Source organism: Littorina saxatilis, linkage group LG12, assembly GCF_037325665.1.
Source record: "Littorina saxatilis isolate snail1 linkage group LG12, US_GU_Lsax_2.0, whole genome shotgun sequence".
NCBI lineage: Eukaryota > Metazoa > Mollusca > Gastropoda > Littorinimorpha > Littorinidae > Littorina > Littorina saxatilis.
In genome coordinates this window covers 59,309,777-59,330,059 of record NC_090256.1, presented here as the reverse complement: position 1 = coordinate 59,330,059, position 20,283 = coordinate 59,309,777, and the positions used below count along the sequence as shown (strand labels likewise).

General features: G+C 40.5%; 1 long non-coding RNA gene across 1 annotated transcript in view; it reads right to left on the bottom strand.

Moving 5' to 3' along the window:
- Positions 1-19,491, bottom strand: part of LOC138982398 (uncharacterized) — an 85,036-nt gene extending 65,545 nt beyond the window's left edge. The window contains exon 1 of the long non-coding RNA XR_011460860.1: positions 18,159-19,491. This is a non-coding gene — a long non-coding RNA (uncharacterized lncRNA). The remainder of the gene's footprint in view (positions 1-18,158) is intronic.
- Between the last annotated feature and the right edge of the window lie 792 nt (positions 19,492-20,283).

Here is a 20,283-nt window from a genome sequence, read left to right as displayed (position 1 = left end):
CGATCTTTATGAAATTTGACATGAGAGTTCCTGGGAATGATATCCCCGGATGTTTTTTTTGTTTTGATAAATACCTTTGATGACGTCATATCCGGCTTTTTGTAAAAGTTGAGGCGGCACTGTCACACCCTCATTTTTCAATCAAATTGATTGAAATTTTGGCCAAGCAATCTTCGACGAAGGCCGGACTTCGGTATTGCATTTCAGCTTGGTGGCTTAAAAATTAATTAATGACTTTGGTCATTAAAAATCTGAAAATTGTAAAAAAAAATGTTTTTTATAAAACGATCCAAATTAACGTTCATCTTATTCTTCATCATTTTCTGATTCCAAAAACATATAAAAAACGCTGGCGCTGGACCCGAGTACGCTCCCCCAGTATGAAAGTTTTTGTCTTGTGCACGTGGATTAAAAAAAAAAAATTATTTATTTATTTTACACAATTAAAAAAATTATTAGAGTAAAACAAGAATTAAAAAAAAAAATAGACCGCCCATGCCGGGAATCGAACCCGGATCACTTGGATTCAAATTTTTTTATTTATTTTACACAATTAAAAAAAACTATTACAGTGAAATAAAACATTAAAACGTTCATAATAAACAATAGTAAACAAGAATTAAAAAAAAAAAAAATAGACCGCCCATGCCGGGAATCGAACCCGGATCACTTTGGTCACTGTGTGTCCCTGTCGCTCTCTCTCGTGCTCTCTTGTCTCTCTTTCAGTCTCACCGAGACAAACACTGCATTGTTGTTTCTTTGCCGAGACCAAATCCCCGCACCCGCTGGCTGGCTTGTAAATCACGCTTTTCTCGTCACTCCGTGACGTGTTCGGCTGAGCCTCCCACCGCAAAAACTCCCACCGTTAAGAGTGGCTTTTGCGATTTATGTCGCATTTAGGTCCCAGGTAACATTATGAAGTTTTAATACGATCAATCGGACCTATTATCAAGTTAGTGTATCAACTTTTGAAAGAACTGCGCCCAGTAGTTTCCCAGCAATAAGCCGTTAAGTCGAGACAGACAGACAGACAGACACACAATTAAAGTCTGCTGGACCCTAGTACTGCGTACTCGGGGATAAAATTAATATACGTTATTTGCGTTTTTGACCAAAATATGACATTTTACACAGATCGAGACAGTCATTGTTCTCCGAGACCGCGATAGCGGTCGAGGTGAACAATGACTGTCGAGATCTGTGTAAAATGTCATATTTTGGTCAAAAACGCAAATAACATTTATGTATCGATCGAATTCCTTTCAGGTACTGACTTTGTTGTTGTTTTGACGATTGAACGAGCACACACACATGCAATCAAACACACACACCAAGAACACCTGTTCACACCAAACACATACACTTCAATGCGCCACAAAAATAGTGCAACTTCAAAAGTTTATTCAACTCCTTCAATTAACATTAGAATATTTGATTATCGCAACATTTTGTTCAGAACATAATCAAAGGAACGGAAAATTCATGAACATCAAATAAAACATCACATTTAATTGCTACATCTCTTTGCACTGTCAGTGTCAGTAACTGTTGTGCACACTTGTCGTCACCCTGTCTCGCGATCAAGACTGGACGAGTTCATTGAGTAAGCTTGAGGGGTTAACAGCAGAGACAATCAACACGTTTTGTCTTATTTTGTTATTGTGATGTTCAAGTTGTTTATGGTACAGTTGTGGAAAGTAGGCAGAACTTGCATTGTCGTGGATGGTGGCATGTCAGGTTCATTTTCTGCACTGAGGAAGAAATTCATATCTTCAAAGGACATGTCGAACCTACTTGCACCGCGCATATCGACTCGGCCGGTGGCAGCTGTGTGTGCGACAGAGCTGAGTGAACTTCGCGAGGGGTTTGAATTTGGCCGCGGCAAAACTTGGAGTTGTGTGTTGCCTGCAATATGCTGATGGAGGGTGTCTCCCATGTTCATCTTTTGTTCAGCTGAAGTGTGTTCGTATTCGCTCGGAGTTAAAAGTCGTCTTTTGTTTTCAATTTCTTCCCGAGATAGATCTGCAAATCGCTTCATTTTTACAGTTTTGCAGACGTGTGTTTTGATCTGTGGGTTAATCCGCGTGTCCCAAATATGAAGTAAGTAGTTCCTTTAAAGTTTCGGTCAACCTGAAACGCCAAATTATAAAGTTTTGTCGGCCTCTGACGTCACATGACTCAAAGAAGAGAAATCCAATCTCCAATCGATACATTGTGTTATATTTGGATTAAAAACAAACTCTGAAAATTAAAAATACAAAAATTATGATTAAAATTAAATTTTCGAAATCAATTTAAAAACACTTTCATCTTATTCCTTGTCGGTTCCTGATTCCAAAAACATATAGATATGATATGTTTGGATTAAAAACACGCTCAGAAAGTTAAAACGAAGAGAGGTACAGAAAAGCGTGCTATCCTTCTCAGCGCAACTACTACCCCGCTCTTCTTGTCAATTTCACTGCCTTTGCCACGAGCGGTGGACTTACGATGCTGCGAGTATACGGTCTTGCTGAAAAATTGCATTGCGTTCAGTTTCATTCTGTGAGTTCGACAGCTTGACTAAATGTTGTATTTTCGCCTTACGCGACTTGTTGTTTAGTTTTGTTTTTGTTTTTAAATAATTCTGATTGCTATTCAGTAAGGGAATGCTCGTTATTTACTGGGGAGTGTTTGCTACTCGGTTAGATAGGACAGGCATAAGCAATACCACCTATGCAACAAACGAACGAGAGAGAAAAAACTGTAAAAAGGACAAGGAGGTACTACGTACCCAATGGTACGTACGACCAAGCTAGGAAAAGGTAGTTCAATCAATCAATCAATCAATATGAAGCTCATATAGCGCGTATTCCGTGGGTACAGTTCTAAGCGCTTGTCGAAGAGTTGTCAACACAGGACTAACAAAGAAACTAACTTCTACAGACGAACACAAACCCTATCACACACTAGCAAACCCTGATAAACATACAACAAACAACTGTTTAACAACAATGTACACATCAATAGCTAGGTCCAAACAAAATAATATCAAACACAAAGAAAACACCTCTCACAGAGCACAGCACAAGAATGTCTTTTGGGGCACAACACATCACTGTCGAACATGAAAGTCGCAGCCAGCTACGGGAAGAACTGAGTCTTCAACCTACTCTTGAACGCGTCAAGAGAGGGGCTCTGGCGAAGCTCAAGCGGCAGGGAGTTCCAGACGGAGGGGCCCGCGGAGGGAAATGCACGCTGACCAGCAGATGCGAGTTTCGAGCGAGGGATGTGAAGGCGGAGTGGGTCAGCAGCAGAACGAAGGGGACGGTCGGAGGGCTGGGTGTACAGGTCCAGGGAGGATTGAAGGTACTCGGGAGCAGAGTCGTTGAGACACTTGTAGACCAGAGTGGACAGTTTGTAGGAGATTCGGGTGTTGACAGGGAGCCAGTGCAAGGAGCGAAGTAGGGGGGGTGATGTGGTCTCGCTTCGTCTTCCTCAACGTCAGCCTGGCAGCAGCGTTCTGGACTCGTTGTATGCCATGAATGGATGAGGCGGGGAGGCCAGCCACTGTAAAACCGGAATTCTCGAAAATATGGAGACACATTTTCACCCTTTCACCTTGTGCTTGTTCCTTCCGGTTGACGAGTTAGATCGACCGTTTATGTCTGTAAGTATACGACTGATTTGCTCATTCAAGGAATGTTCGTTACTTAGTTAAGTAATATTCAAGTCATTACTCAGATAAAATGCTCAGGAAGAAAACGTTCGTTTCTCAGCTAAAATAAAATCTCCCTGCAAGAATAATTGAAAGACGCAATGGAGGTGGTCGGTAATGCACTTTCTGATGAGTCAGAAGGCGATATGCTCCCCGAGAATCGACAAGACACCTTACAACAAGCCACCTAACATCGTTTTTACACCCCCGGTATAGGGGTGTGTATAGGTTTCGGTCGATGTGTTTGTTTGTTTGTTTGTGTGTTTGTTTGTTTGTTTGTTTGTTTGTTTGTTTGTTTGTGTGTTTGTTTGTGTTCGCAAGTAGATCTCAAGAATGAACGGACCGATCGTCACCAAACTTGGTGAACAGGTTCTATACATTCCTGAGACGGTCCTTACAAAAATTGGGACCAGTCAAACACACGGTAAGGGAGTTATTGGTGGATTTTGGTTTTTTGGGGGATCAACTACGGCATAACTCTTCCTTATCTTCTCCATGTTTTCAGCGTTTACCTCCCTTCCTTCGTATGGTGCACTGTAGTATGAGGGGGCATCTTCGGATATTCCCGGCGTTCTGTTACTATTTTTAGAATGTCACCGCAGTGTCCAGAACGTAAATTGGACCCGTAAATTATCCTCACTGTAAAAGTGCAAAGGTCGAATCAATTTATAGCCACGCGAAAAATACACTCTCATCTATCTCTATATATTTATACAATAGATATAGATATATATATACGGCTTCTCTGTGTGTGTGTGTGTTTGAGTGTGTCTGTAGAAAACACCTGTGTATTGCACAGTTCTGTTTGTGATGTGGTACCTAGGGCGTCGTCGACAAGTATGGGACTCGACATGATATGATCAGGAATGGCATTATGGCCCCTGAATCATGTTCGTGCTGTTCCCATTCCACGAGTCTGGAAGGGACCTAAGCTTGACGGGTCCATGGTTCGAAGCCGGCGTACAGTGCGCCACTCAAGCCGGGTATTCGGCTCTACTTGCTACCCGGCGAAGCGGCAGATACACCCCGGACAAAATCTGGTCGATGAGATATTTCAATACCTGCTCTCAGCGCGCAGCGCAAACCGATTTTGGTTTTTTTGTTGTTTGTGTTCGCATATTGATCTCAAGAATGAACGGACCGATCGTCACCAAACTTGGTGAACAGGTTCTATACATTCCTGAGACGGTCCTTACAAAAATTGGGACCAGTCAAACACACGGTTAGGGAGTTATTGGTGGATTTTGGTTTTTTGGGGGATCAACTACGGCATAACTCTTCCTTATCTTCTCCATGTTTTCAGCGTTTACCTCCCTTCCTTCGTATGGTGCACTGTAGTATGAGGGGGCATCTTCGGATATTCCCGGCGTTCTGTTACTATTTTTAGAATGTCACCGCAGTGTCCAGAACGTAAATTGGACCCGTAAATTATCCTCACTGTAAAAGTGCAAAGGTCGAATCAATTTATAGCCACGCGAAAAATACACTCTCATCTATCTCTATATATTTATACAATAGATATAGATATATATATACGGCTTCTCTGTGTGTGTGTGTGTTTGAGTGTGTCTGTAGAAAACACCTGTGTATTGCACAGTTCTGTTTGTGATGTGGTACCTAGGGCGTCGTCGACAAGTATGGGACTCGACATGATATGATCAGGAATGGCATTATGGCCCCTGAATCATGTTCGTGCTGTTCCCATTCCACGAGTCTGGAAGGGACCTAAGCTTGACGGGTCCATGGTTCGAAGCCGGCGTACAGTGCGCCACTCAAGCCGGGTATTCGGCTCTACTTGCTACCCGGCGAAGCGGCAGATACACCCCGGACAAAATCTGGTCGATGAGATATTTCAATACCTGCTCTCAGCGCGCAGCGCAAACCGATTTTGGTTTTTTGTTTGTTTGTGTTCGCATATAGATCTCAAGAATGAACGGACCGATCGTCACCAAACTTGGTGAACAGGTTCTATACATTCCTGAGACGGTCCTTACAAAAATTGGGACCAGTCAAACACACGGTTAGGGAGTTATTGGTGGATTAAGATTCTACAAGGACTTATAGAGGGACATATTAATGGTCAAAGGGAAATAACCTTCTCAGTTGGTGGCAGTGAGAATGGTAAGGACGGGGGTGTTTTTCCTACCTCGGAGGAATTTCTTGTTGTCATCATTTTGAAAGAGCGAAAGTACGCACAATAATTGAACGTAATGTTAAGAAGGCAATTCAGGGCCCCAAAGCACGTCAGAAGTTCGAGATAACGCGTCATACTTGTGTGTGACATCAAACGTAACCTGTTCGTCGCTTTTCTTTCAGTCTAAAAATGTACAGGGCTGCCATCATATTTGCGAGTTCAGTAAGTTTTGGGCATATTCCTTTTTCTTGTAACTGTTTTAAGACTTTTCATTGTGCATTTTGCGATTACAGAGATAAGTTGCAAATTGACCATGAGTCGCCGCGGTAATTATCAACATTGACCGGGTCTTTGAGAGTAAATGCTTACAATCGTTGTCCACGGATTCACGAATCCAAAGCCGCGAAGGTTCCACATATTAAATAAACAGCCTGATTGGCTTTTACTTTGACAATCCATGTTTCACCTGAAGCTCAAACCCATTCACCACCTCGTTTTGTCTCATATGAACAGTTTGTTTTTTGTGTTACCCAGATGGTAATGGATGAACACTCGTGAAAATTATGACATGTTTGTTTGTGTGTTTGTTTGTTTGTGTGTTTGATTGTCACAAGTTGATTGTTTGTTTGTTTGCACTAGACAGACGGGGCTAACACTGCTAACATGTAACAATTACAGTATTAGCAATGACAGTTATGTAGCAAATTGTGTATATATACGTCACATTTAAAGTGAACACTGCAAGAAGTGATAAACAAGTCGCGTAATGCGAAAATACAACATTTAGTCAAGCTGTCGAACTCACAGAATGAAACTGAACGCAATGCAATTTTTCAGCAAGACCGTATACTCGTAGCATCGTAAGTCCACCGCTCGTGGCAAAGGCAGTGAAATTGACAAGAAGAGCGGGGTAGTAGTTGCGCTGAGAAGAATAGCACGCTTTTCTGTACCTCTCTTCGTTTTAACTTTCTGAGCGTGTTTTTAATCCAAACATATCATATCTATATGTTTTTGGAATTAGGAACCGACAAGGAATAAGATGAAAGTGTTTTTAAATTGATTTCGAAAATTTAATTTTGATCATAATTTTTATATTTTTAATTTTCAGAGCTTGTTTTTAATACAAATATAACATATTGATATGTTTTTGGAATCAGAAAATGATGAAGAATAAGATGAACGTAAATTTGGATCGTTTTATAAAAAATTTTTTTTTTTACAATTTTCAGATTTTTAATGACCAAAATCATTAATTAATTTTTAAGCCACCAAGCTGAAATGCGATGCCGAAGTCCGGCCTTCGTCGAAGATTGCTTGGCCAAAATTTCAATCAATTTGATTGAAAAATGAGGGTGTGACAGTGCCGCCTCAACTTTTACAAAAAGCCGGATATGACGTCATCAAAGACATTTATCAAAAAAAAGAAAAAAAAACATCCGGGGATATCATTCCCAGGAACTCTCATGTAAAATTTCATAAAGATCGGTCCAGTAGTTTAGTCTGAATCGCTCTACACACACACACACACGCACAGACACACACACACACACCGACACACACACACATACACCACGACCCTCGTCTCGATTCCCCCTCTATGTTAAAACATTTAGTCAAAACTTGACTAAATGTAAAAAGAAAAGGCGAAAAATCCTTTTGAACAACTTTGTGGTTTGTGCATCCACGGCTGTTTTGACACGTACACACTTCTTCAGAGAGGGTGTCTGCTGCAAATAAAATTCTTTTTAAGCGCTCTTAGTTCGTCATTTTCGGAGAATAGAAGCTGGTGCATATTTGGGGCCTTTCCCCTACGTATACAAGGGCTATTTTTCGAGAGACATGGTTTGTATAATGAATGAAAGGTGGTTTTGTTAATGAGCACTAGTCTGAATCTTCATTCATTTATTCACAAAAGCCAATGTGCTTGTTCAAAATGCGAAGGTGAAAGGATAGAATTGTACTATTCAGAGGTTGTTTTCTTAGCAATGTCCAATAGAAGTTGTCGGTGTACATATGGCGCCGAGTTCTCATTAATTTCGATGGCAAAGGTCATTTACGCTTCCATAAAAGTTATGTTAAGTTATTTGGTAGTTCTTTTATATCCACTCTGATAATTGAAGGAGTGAATAGACGCAAGCAACAAGAACTTATCTTTAAAACATCACCTGGATTGCTATCACAAATGGTCTGTCCTTTCGTGTGTGTGTATGTGTGTGTGTGTGTGTGTGTGAGTGTGTGTGTGTGTGTGTGTGTGTGTGTGTGTGTGTGTGTGTGTGTGTGTGTGTGTTTGTGTGTGTTAAAGTTACTGTGGTTGTCACTTCCAGGTACATGGAGCCCCTAGGGCTTTCAGTCGTGCCTCAGGCATGTATCCATTTGAAATACTACCAAGTTTCATTGACCTTCTTGCAAAAAGTTGAAAACTGCAATTTTATTTACGAATTAATGTTCATCATTTTCTGATGGAACAGCGTAAGCCTCGATCAGGCCCCGCACGTGAACTAACTGCGTCAAAAGCCTGCATTGAAGTCTAGTAGTCTTGATGAACGAAAGAATTCTTTCTAACTTGGATCATTTACGTCAAGACATTGTGTTTGATTACGTTAGAAAATTGGAAAACATGTTCTTTGGGTCGATTGTGGAACACTGCATATAGCCTTTAGTCCCAGAGAAGTGATCACGAAAAATGTTAATTACGTTTTGGCTGGTGATGCGAACTGACAAACCGCATAAAGTTTCGTTTGGATGGCAATACTAAATTTATATGTAGTCATCTGTGGGATAGTTGTGTAAATGTTTGACTGTATATTTGCGACAAAAAACCACAAATCGTTGCTTCTAAAGCGCTCTGAGTGGAGCAGCATCTTTAATGTTTAATGTTGGTTTTCTTTATGTTAATAAAGCTCCCTTAGACTGCTTTTTGCGGTTAATAGTGACATACATAAGAACTTTGTATTATCAGTATTACTCAGTTCAGCCATTCATGCTACAAGCTACATTGCTGCAACAACTGCTTCTAGGTTATACACCCGAGCTACTGACTGATATCAAATATTACCACCAGTTATTCTAAGTACAACCACTAAATAGTACTTTTATCAATGCTTTCCGGCTGCCGCATTTCTTTTAATAAACAAAAAAATTAATCCAGGTTTGCCGCTCTGATGAAGTAGAACCACTTCTTTTGAAAGAATGTTCGTTTTTTCTAGTCTGAAAATGCCCCATTGGTGACTGTTGCAGAGATAACGATCTGCCAATACAGTATAGATTTAAGACGAATAACGTGGTGTTCCATTCTGGTCCTGAACTGAACCAGGGCTGGTCAGCTGTCCACACCGATATCCCCAGGCTGAGGGAGGGACACGTGGGTGCTCAGGTAATGCACATGTCTTGATGGTCTTTGATACTGAGGCAAAAGAAGGGTCAAGTTTTTTCTTCGTCGTTCGTTGCTCGTTCATTATTGCCCAGATGAGCACAGTGAATGTACTGCTGCGCTCTTCACTTGATGTTCACTGGAACGTTATTAAATTGTGGTGAATCGTTTACCTTTAGGTTTTGTTTCTCAGAGTGATTCTCTCTCTCTCTCTCTCTCTCTGTCTCTCTCTGTCTCTCTCTCTCTCTCTCTCTCTCTCTCTCTCTCTCTCTCTCTCCATGCCATAGGAAATGACTAAAGAAGCATGTGTGAGTCATAATTTGATTCGAGCAATCTCCAAATGGGTATAGAAATGGCTGTTTCGCGTAAACCTAACGTACACAATAAGCACAGACGACATCAACACTACCATATTTGACTGTCAAAAACCCTTCGTAAATAAAAAATATTATTGGAAAGACTTTGTTGCTGCACGGCGAAGGAGTAACAATACTGACAGAAAAATAGTCCAAAGTTTGACAGTTATAGTTGAGACCTCTCTTTCAAATGAAGTTTAGGAACCACATTGAGCTGTTTTGAAGAGAGCAAGACTGACCCTCACGCTCTTGGCTTAGAAGCATTCAGCTTAGAAATAGCCATTCAGTACAATAAAGACTCACAAACATATCGTCATCCGAACTGTACTTGCCAAAGTACGGAATGTTCTATTAAAATTCACCGTGAAAAGTGGTCTGAAAAGGGCAACGGAACTGCGTTATAGCCTGAAATGTCATTCTTTCTTTGCTGTGAAAAAAAAATGCTAATGATTGTGAAGGACGGAGAGGAAAACCTTGGCGCCATGCAAGTACACTTAGGACAAAGGATAACTATTCAAAAAGTGAAAATAAGACCAATCACGCCAAAGAAATCCATTGCCACGGTTTGATCAAAATTCGTGGTGCATTTTCTGCATGGGCAGGATTGGACTGACATGTTTATACGAATCTGAACATATGAAACTGATTTTAAAAAACGTGTATAAGTACAGAAGTTACGGCTTCTACGAAGAACAAACAACAATGACATAAATCCAGGCTTGAGGGCTAAACTAAACTTGGCCAAAAAATGATTGCAACAAATTTCAAACCCAAATTAAAGCATTAATCCCCGTGTCATTTCATTAAAACTTTATATAATTATATGCCAGAGAAGGCCGTTCACTTAACCTTTAGGATCACCTTTTGGATTAAATATTTCTTTTACAGGGATCACGTGACCGCCTCTCAAGTAAGGGTACCCTCAAAAATCGACCAGACAAAAACGGAAGAGCCGAATGAAAAATCGACAAAAAATCACAATAGGCAAAACTTTGCAACTTTGACATACGAGAAGAAATTCAAACCAATTATCTACCCTGAACAGATTGTTTTGTTTTGCTACCTTGCGTATTTCGCGTGCTATGCTATTCCTACTGACTTGGTGGATTGCTTTGAAACTTTTAGAATATTTTACCAACATACTGGAGATACTTCGAGCAAAATTATGGATTGTTACAGGTGTTTGTTGTTCTTCTTCTTCTTCTGCGTTCGTGGGCTGAAACTCCCTCGTACACTCGTGTTTTTGCACGAGTGGATTTTTACGTGTATGACCGTTTTTTACCCCGCCATTTAGGCAGCCATACGCCGCTTTCGGAGGACAGGTGTTTGTTAAAATGTAGTGCAATTTTTCGAAAGAAGTTTTTAATCACGTCATAGGATTGTTCACTTGGGTCCAAACAATTCATGACTTTGCATGTCTTTAGAAAAATGATTGATGCATACACTGCTAAAGTTTTATGTGCGTGTGCGCACTGACGCAAATTTGCTGGGCCTGTAAACACGCTACATATTCAAGCAATGATTCTGGTGCCACAGCGATGCCAAGCCAAGCGTGACCGTAGCATGTTTTAATAACAGCTCAGTGTAAGCGCGAAACAGCGTGAACGTTCCATTTTTTCTCTCATGTGTTTACACGACTTGCAAATTAACGCCAGCGGCTACACGCAAATGACACTTAGACAGAATCTATATCAATCATTTATCTGTAGATATGCAAAGTCATTAATTTTTTGGACAAAAGTAAACAATCCTATAACAAGTTTAACAACATTTTCCGAAACATTGCGTCACATCTGGATAAACAACCGTAACGATCTAAACTTTCGCACGAAGTATCTCGAGTATGTTGGTAAAATATTCTGAAAGTTTCAAAGCAATCCACCAAGTCATTGCTAAAATGGCCTTAACTGGCATTTACAGTTTTAATGAAATGACACAGGAAATAATGCTTTAATTTGGGTTTGAAATTTGTTGCAATAACTTTTTGGCCAAGTTTAGATCTTGTATTGCCGTGTGTTTTAGTTGTTACACAACACTTTCTAGGCACTGGTATACATTTTGGATCAACTGTAGCTGGTGACAGAAAAATACAACAAAAATCTCAGACTAAAAGAATTAATCTTCCTAGTCTTAGTTTGTTCTTCGTGGAAAACATTACGCCTTAAATGTCTCTTGCAACCTTGCCTGGGATCGAATCCAGTATCTCACACACTCCAACGTTATGAGCTTGTAATAAAATTAGTTCCCTATCTGACTTCTGACTGTAATAACATTTTGAAATGTCTTCTGGAATATGTACAATTTATACTGCTGTATGTACCATAGTGAGAAGTGTCTGTTTTGAAAGAAATCGGTGCTTTCGGCAGTTTGGTCGTGTATGCATATGAGCAGTTTCTTTTCATGTACAGTACTTCGATCCAGTGGTGTTTATTTTTTTGTCATGATCTCCATGATCAGTAGTAGTAGTGGTGGTAGTAGCAGATGTAGTAGTACGTGTAGGAGTAGCAGCAGTCATAGTAGAAGTAAGACTACATCTGTCGTAAATATTGCAATTACACAATATGCATAAAACTACAATAATGTTGTTTTTCACTAATGTTTATCGATAGTTTTGGTTTCCCTTATTGTTTTTGCAAGCTCAGTTATGAGACCACATTGTCTTCAGTGATTGAAATGTATTGCATTACGTTGTTGTTCTGTTGCTGCTGCTATTCTTGTTATTGCCGATAATTTGCCTACAGATTACCAGATGGTCTGGAGGATGTATCGAAGTATCCTTATCTTTTCGCCGAGCTGTTGAAACGGGGTTACTCCGTCTGATGACGATCTGATGAAGCTGGCTGGGAAAAACCTTGTCCGAGTCTTGCAGAGACGTGGAGAAGGTATCAGAAAGTGTTTTCTTTGATCCCTTCACCCCTCCCGGGTCATCTCAAATGCAGAAGTATTCAGTTGATAAGTTCTCTTGTGGTTTTCAAAAACGCTTTATTTATAATATGGCCTATCTAGCAAAACGAAAGCCCCCCCCCCCCCCCCCCAAAAAAAAAAAAAAAATCAATTGGCGAAAAAGCCTAGTCATTCAGACGTTGGCCTTCCATGTGGAACGTTTGGGGTTCGAATCCCCGCTGCGCCTGGTGGGATAAGGGTGGAGATTTTTCAGGGAGATGTTAGTGCCAAATGTCCGTTCGTATGTACATGCTAGCATAAGACCAAATGCACGAGGAAAATATCCTGTAATCCATGTCTTTTGTAGGTTACAGAAACACCAAAATACCTAGCATGCATCCCCTGAATAAATGGCGGGGGAAAAACGGCCATATACGTAAAATGCCCACACATGCAAAAACACGAACACAGAAGAAGAAGAAACCAGAAAGCAAAGAAAAATAAATCAATTTTACCCCACATAAACATGATTTGTAAGGTATGTTTCATATATTTTAGAAGTGTGCACAATTATTTCATCATTAAAAACACATGTACTGGTTTAAGGGTAATGGGGATGCGGGGTCACGTAACTTCTTTGTGATTTGTTTTTAGATATTCATCCGGACTTTCATCTCTTTTGATATAAAAACCAATTTCAAGAATGACACGTATGCATACATTTGTATGTGCTTTAAATATGTTACAAATGGTTATTCTTTAATACGCATGATTGCTTGATACTTGCCCCAGTAATCATATTAGGCGCGCGCGCGTCACTGTGTGGGGGTGTGTGTGTGTGTGTGTGTGTGCTTGCCTCTGTGTGTGTGTGTGTGTGTGTGTGTGTGTGTGTGTGCTTACCTCTGTGTATGTGTGTGTGTGTGTGTGTGTGTGTGTGTGTGTGTGTGTGTGTGTGTGTGTGTGTGTGCTTGCCTCTGTGTTTATTTTTTCACAGGCGCGATCGACGCCTTGAGAACAGAAGAACCATACTTTCTTTCTTTCTTTGGTGTTTAACGTCGTTTTCAACCATTCAAGGTTATATCGCGACGGAAGAACCATACGAAGACCTCATTGTGCAAGTGGATAAAAGCTACAACGCAACGAAATATGTGCCAGAATGCAACACAAGTATCTTACGTTCATGATTACTCAACAAAAGTTGATGCATAGGTCTTCTCCTCACTGATTACTTTCTTTTTATATTTAGTCAAGTTTTGACTAAATATTTTAACATCGAGGGGGAATCGAAACGAGGGTCGTGGTGTATGTGCGTGTGTGTGTGTGTGTGTGTGTGTCTGTGTGTGTGTGTGTGTAGAGCGATTCAGACTAAACTACTGGACCGATCTTTATGAAATTTGACATGAGAGTTCCTGGGTATGAAATCCCCATACGTTTTTTTCATTTTTTTGATAAATGTCTTTGATGACGTCATATCCGGCTTTTCGTGAAAGTTGAGGCGGCACTGTCACGCCCTCATTTTTCAACCAAATTGGTTCAAATTTTGGGCAAGTAATCTTCGACGAAGCCCGGACTTCGGTATTGCATTTCAGCTTGGTGGCTTAAAACTTAATTAATGACTTTGGTCATTAAAAATCTGAAAATTGTAAAAAAAAATAAAAATTTATAAAACGATCCTAATTTACGTTTATCTTATTCTCCATCATTTGCTGATTCCAAAAACATATAAATATGTTATATTCGGATTAAAAACAAGCTCTGAAAATTAAATATATAAAAATTATTATCAAATTTTTTTTTTCGAAATCAATTTAAAAACACTTTCATCTTATTCCTTGTCGGTTCCTGATTCCAAAAACATATAGATATGATATGTTTGGATTAAAAACACGCTCAGAAAGTTAAAACGAAGAGAGGTACAGAAAAGCGTGCTATCCTTCTCAGCGCAAGTACTACCCCGCTCTTCTTGTCAATGTCACTGCCTTTGCCGTGCGCGGTGGACTGACGATGCTACGGTCTTGCTGCGTTGCATTGCGTTCAGTTTCATTCTGTGAGTTCGACAGCTACTTGACTAAATATTGTATTTTCGCCTTACGCGACTTGTTACATTTAGTCAAGATTCGACTAAACGTTTTAACATAGAGGGGGAATCGAGAAGAGTATCGTGGTGTATGTGTGTGTGTGTGTGTGTGTGTGTGTGTGTGTGTGTGTGTCTGTGCGTGTGTGTGTGTAGAGCGATTCAGACCAAACTACTGGACCGAAATGAAATTTGACATGAGAGTTCCTGGGAATGATATCCCCGGACATTTTTTTTTTCGATAAATACTTTTGATGACGTCATATCCGGCTTTTTGTAAAAGTTGAGGCGGCACTGTCACACCGTCATATTTCAATCAAATTGATTGACATTTTTGTAAAGCAATGATCTTCGACGAAGGCCGGACTTCGTTATTGCATTTCAACTTGGTGGCTTAAACATTAATAAATGACTTTGGTCATTAAAAATCTGAAAATTGTAATAGGGGAAAGGCTCCTAATATGGACCGGCTCCTAATATGGACCACCTCATGTTCTGACAAACTAACGGCGCTAGAGCTCTAAAAACAATTTCATTCGCTGTATTCACCCTCTCTGGATAACTTGCACATGTCAAAACAGTTGCAGAAACACAAACCTCAAAACCGTTAGGCTTGTTCTCTTTTTTTCACTTTTGGCAGCGTTCACTCTAAATTTGTCGCCTAAAACGGACTCGTTTCTGTCCACAGCCAAAGCTGTTATCACACAAAAATTGCTATGTATGACAGCTAAGACGGTATTTGTTACATTTTAGCAGTTTTGACCCCGAGTTTCTACTGCAAACAAAAAATAATAGCAAAATCTCAAAGTATGTGTGAATCCCCTAATATGGACCACCTTCAACAAATCGAAGAAATTAAAAGCTAAAGGTTATTTTCATTAATTCATTAAGAAGCTTGCTGAAAATAACCTATAACTAGCCCTCGAGATTTAAAAAAAATATAACAAATAGTCTTCTTTTCGTAGAAGTTCATGATTTCACTTATTTTCACTCTGTTTTTGATAAGCTTCTTTAGTTTCCTGGTGTGCTTCAAATAATGCTCTCATCAACTCGAAACAGATAAATCTAAAGCATCTTTTAATTAGTCTGACTTGCACACTAAGTTGTATCATGTTATTTTAACACAGCAGCCAAGACCAACAAAACCAGACTAGACAAGGTACAGAACCTTGGTCTCAGAACTATACTTGGTGCAATGAAGACGACACCCATTACAGAAATGGAAAAGACTGCGTCAGTTCAGCCCCTGGAAGCCAGAAGAGAAGAAAAACTCCTCATCCAAGGAGAAAAGATGAAACGTCTCGAGAGCCACCCACTCCATGACAAGCTCCAAGCACTTACCAAAAACCGCCTCAAGCGCCAAAGTCTGAACCATCAGATAAAGGAGCAGCAGAGAAACAATGCTGACATTCTGACTCCAAGCCCGACCCAGTGTGAGCCTCTGACCAGCACAGATTGGACTCCACAACGCCTAGGAGCGGAAATCAGAACAAGCATTCCAGGCGTCACCTCCAAACAGAACCAAAGTGACGCCGCTCTGAGAGCCCTGGCGCTGGACGAAATCCACCAACGCTATCCAGCCAGCAAGTGGACTCTTGCCTACACTGATGGCTCAGCAGAGGATGCAACGAGGAATGGAGGTAGCGGAGCATACATCTTGCAGCCCAAGAAGCCCCCAACAACACTGTCAGCTCCAAGCGGAGCCCTCAGCTCCAATTTCAAAGCTGAGGTCAACGCGCTCTCCCTTGCAGCAAGCTTCCTCAACTCAGTGGAAGAAACACCAAAGAACACTGTCTTCCTGGCCGACTCAGTCTCTGCACTACAAGCCCTCGAATCCAGCAACACAGACCAGAGCTTGGAAGAGCTGAAGCACCAGATCAGCACCCTCGCCAGGAAGTCCACAGTCGTCCTTCAGTGGATACCAGCACACTGCGGAATCTCTGGTAACGAGAAGGCAGACGAGCTCGCCAAGAATGGCAGCAAGATGGAACAGCCAAACCACTGCCAGTCATATCGAGAGGCAAAGACCCTCATAAAACACAGATGGAAAGAGAAATTCACCAACAAAACTTCTGGCTACAAGCCACAAAAAGACCCCCTCCATCTCCTAAGCCGTGCTGAGCAGGCTATCATCTTCCGCCTCCGCACTGGACACTGCTGCCTCAAAGCACACCTAAGGAGGATAGGTGTAGCAGAGTCTGCCACATGTGACTGTGGAGAGGGAGATCAGACTCCAGAACATGTTCTCCAAGCATGTCCCCTCCTCGACCAACTGCGGATCCAGACATGGCCTGACCCAACAGATCTGAGGACCAAAATGTGGGGAGCACTGGAGGACCTGGAAAGAACGTCCATGTTCATGGCATCCTCCAGATTCCGAGTCTGACACAACCGTCGTACGAAGAAGAAGAAGAAGTATCATGTTATTTTGAAGAATAGGGGACTACCAAACACAAAATGAAACTTCTTCGTAAGAAAACAAGCTAGTTATCAGCATGAAACAAAAAGTGGTCCATATTAGGAGCCCTTCCCCTACATTTAAAAAAAATATATAACATATTTATATGTTTTTGGAATCAGGAAATGATGTAGAATAAAATGGACGTAAATTTGGATCGTTTTATATATTTCTATCACATAACCTTGATCTTTATTTGCGTAAACAAACGGTGTGTTTATTTTTTTTTTATTAAAATTGCATAAATCACATGGTTGTATCACTTTTTTTCCTCGTGAAAATGTGATGACACTTTATCTTGCAAAGGGGTGTATACCTAGCAAACGCCCACCCCCTACTTTTACCCAAAATATGTGTGGAGGGGGGGGGGGGGGGGGGGTCGGGCGTATGCTAGGGATTTTACGGTAAAAACAATTTCATCTTATTCCTTGTCGGTTCCTGATTCCAAAAACATAATATAAATATGATATCTTTGGATTAAAAACACGCTCAGAAAGTTAAAACGAAGAGAGGTACAGAAAAGCGTGCTATGCAGCACAGCGAAACCACTACCGCGCTGAACAGGCTCATCAGTTTCACTCCGTTATGCACAAGCGGCGGACTACGGTCATTGTGAAAAAATGCAGTGAGTTCAGTTTTATTCTGAGTTCCACAGCTTGACTAAATACATGTAGTAATTTCGCCTCACGCGACTTGTTTTATAATTTTTATAACCAGTGAAACCAAGTCTACAAACTCACCCAACCACCCAAAACTCAAATGAATGCATATGAAGTTATCCAAACTTAGCACAGCCAGACACACAGATAGAGTTTCACATGACAAAGAACATTCTTGAGGGTCTTTAATCCTAAGTATAGCATTTACAACAGCTATATGGACGGACGCTGCTCATTACGAAGATTCACTAATTACAGGTGAGTCAAAAAGCATCAGCATTATAAGAGCTTCTCGGTATCAAATATTACACGTGTAAGCAAAAAGTGAGAAAGGGTAGTTTGCTGACTGATCTTTTCTTTCTGTCTTTATTTGGTGTTTAACGTCGTTTTCAACCACGAAGGTTATATCGCGACGGGGAAAGGGGGGAGATGGGATAGAGCCACTTGTCAATTGTTTCTTGTTCACAAAAGCACTAATCAAAAATTTGCTCCAGGGGCTTGCAACGTTGTACAATATTATATATTACCTTACTGGGAGAATGCAAGTTTCCAGTACAAAGGACTTAACATTTCTTACATACTGCTTGACTAAAATCTTTACAAAAATTGACTATATTCTATACAAGAAACACTTAACAAGGGTAAAAGGAGAAACAGAATCCGTTAGTCGCCTCTTATGACATGCTGGGGACCATCGGGTAAATTCTTCCCCCTAACCCGCGGGGGGTGCTGACTGATCCTTCCATGCCTTTTATAAGTAATGTCATGTGGTGTCATAAGTGATGCATATCGGAGGACAAAAATTAAATATAGAAAAATTGAGAAAAAATAGTTAACTTCCCTCAGGCCTTTCGAACTTTTGGAATTAAGTTAACTTCGCTCCATTTAACTGAGCAAGAAAGCAAAGCGTACAAACTCTGTAAAAGGAGGATTTGCAATTCTACCAAGTGACCACTGACAGCTACGTCTAGATTTGCTTTTGAATATTTGGTGCTGGAAATGTGCTGTAGTCAAATTTGAAGATTGAACCATTCATTTTCATTTAGTCATTCAGATGTCGGGATTGGGATGGTAAAAAAATACTTTCCCTGTGTTTATCTGTCTTCTCGCAGCTGTGTTGATGGACATGATAGTGAGCAAAGCAGATTTGAACAAAAAGTCTTTGTTTTCAAACTTATTAAGGAACTAAAGGTGCTGTTTTTATATTTACCGATCACATTTCAATCCAATACATTCAAAAGTTTGAATCAAAAATGTGCTAAAATCATAATCGACAGTCTACCTCAACGAACGAAAATTGACGAAGCAATTGGGAAACCTGGATAGGGAGCGTAGCATATTGTCTTCACTGGGTTACATTCACTCTAACATTTCACAGCAGATCTAAACCTATTACTGTACAGCATTTACATAATATTAACTGCTACAAACCCAGGGGCGGAGCAGTTAAGCCCGAAGGGGGGGGTTACAACCTGGGATCCAGGGGCAACGCCCCGTTGGGAGGTCTGGGGGGCGAAGCCCCCCTGAAGCTGAAGAATTTTAGTTATTTTTATAAACAATTTGTGGCTTATCCTTGATTTTAAACATGATCAACATGTGTCAGCAGCCACTCATTATTTCTTTTAAAGTTAGTATTAAAAAATGGCAATTTATCTTCACTAATATCTGCTCCCGACATCATATAGTATGGTTAGAAGGAAGACATGTCGCATAGGATTGGCAGTTAAAACTGTACAAAAATGATATTGATCAAACAATTACCTATTTCCCCGGCCCGGCTTTACAGCCAGAAACAACAAAATTCACAGACAGAATTTTATTTTTTTATTTTTTTTTTTTACAGCCGAGGGGGGGAGGGGGGTTCCGGAACCCCTGTAACCACCCCCCTACTCCGCCCCTGAAACCTGTTGAGATGAATAAGCTTTCTAATAATGTCTACATTGTGAATAAAAATGCAATTTAAATGAAAAGGTGCGTTTTTTTAAATGTGTAAAAATAGTTTAGAAGGGACTCTCCTGTCTTTTGCTGCAAAGAAAAATGATTGTGCTTTCTATTAAAACACATCTGGTGGAAAACCAGCTTTTGACAAATGTGGAGCCAGTTAAGCTACTTTGTGTTCTCAGGGGACATGTCTGTGGTGAAATAAAGAGAACTACATCTCGAAGTCGTCACGGAATTTTGGTGCAACTCATTTTAGACAGCTTTTCAGAAGAAGACCAAAACTGATTATGTTTATAATGAAATATTTTTCATATGTGAACCTGGTACGGACAGAAAGATTAAAGAATGTTTAATCATTTATTCCCCCCTCTGCTTCTTTACCTCTGTAAACTTGTAGAGCTAGTTATTTTTCGATAATGACCCAGCAACCAAACAAATAACGAGCCAGCAACAGCCTGAATCCTCGATAGTGCAATGGGTTGAGAAGCTGTTCTGTTTCGGTACTACTTTTGCGACTGAAAAGTTCCGAACGCTCTATACGTACGAAGTATACATCTCTGGAGCAAACAATACAAACATACCGCATTTAAATTAACAACTACAGGCCTGAACACATGAATCTCCATATAAAATCCATGAGTTCGGTTGTTTTCTGAATCTAGATCTGCCGTGCACAAACCGTTCATCACAAGCGAATTCCCAAGGCAAGTA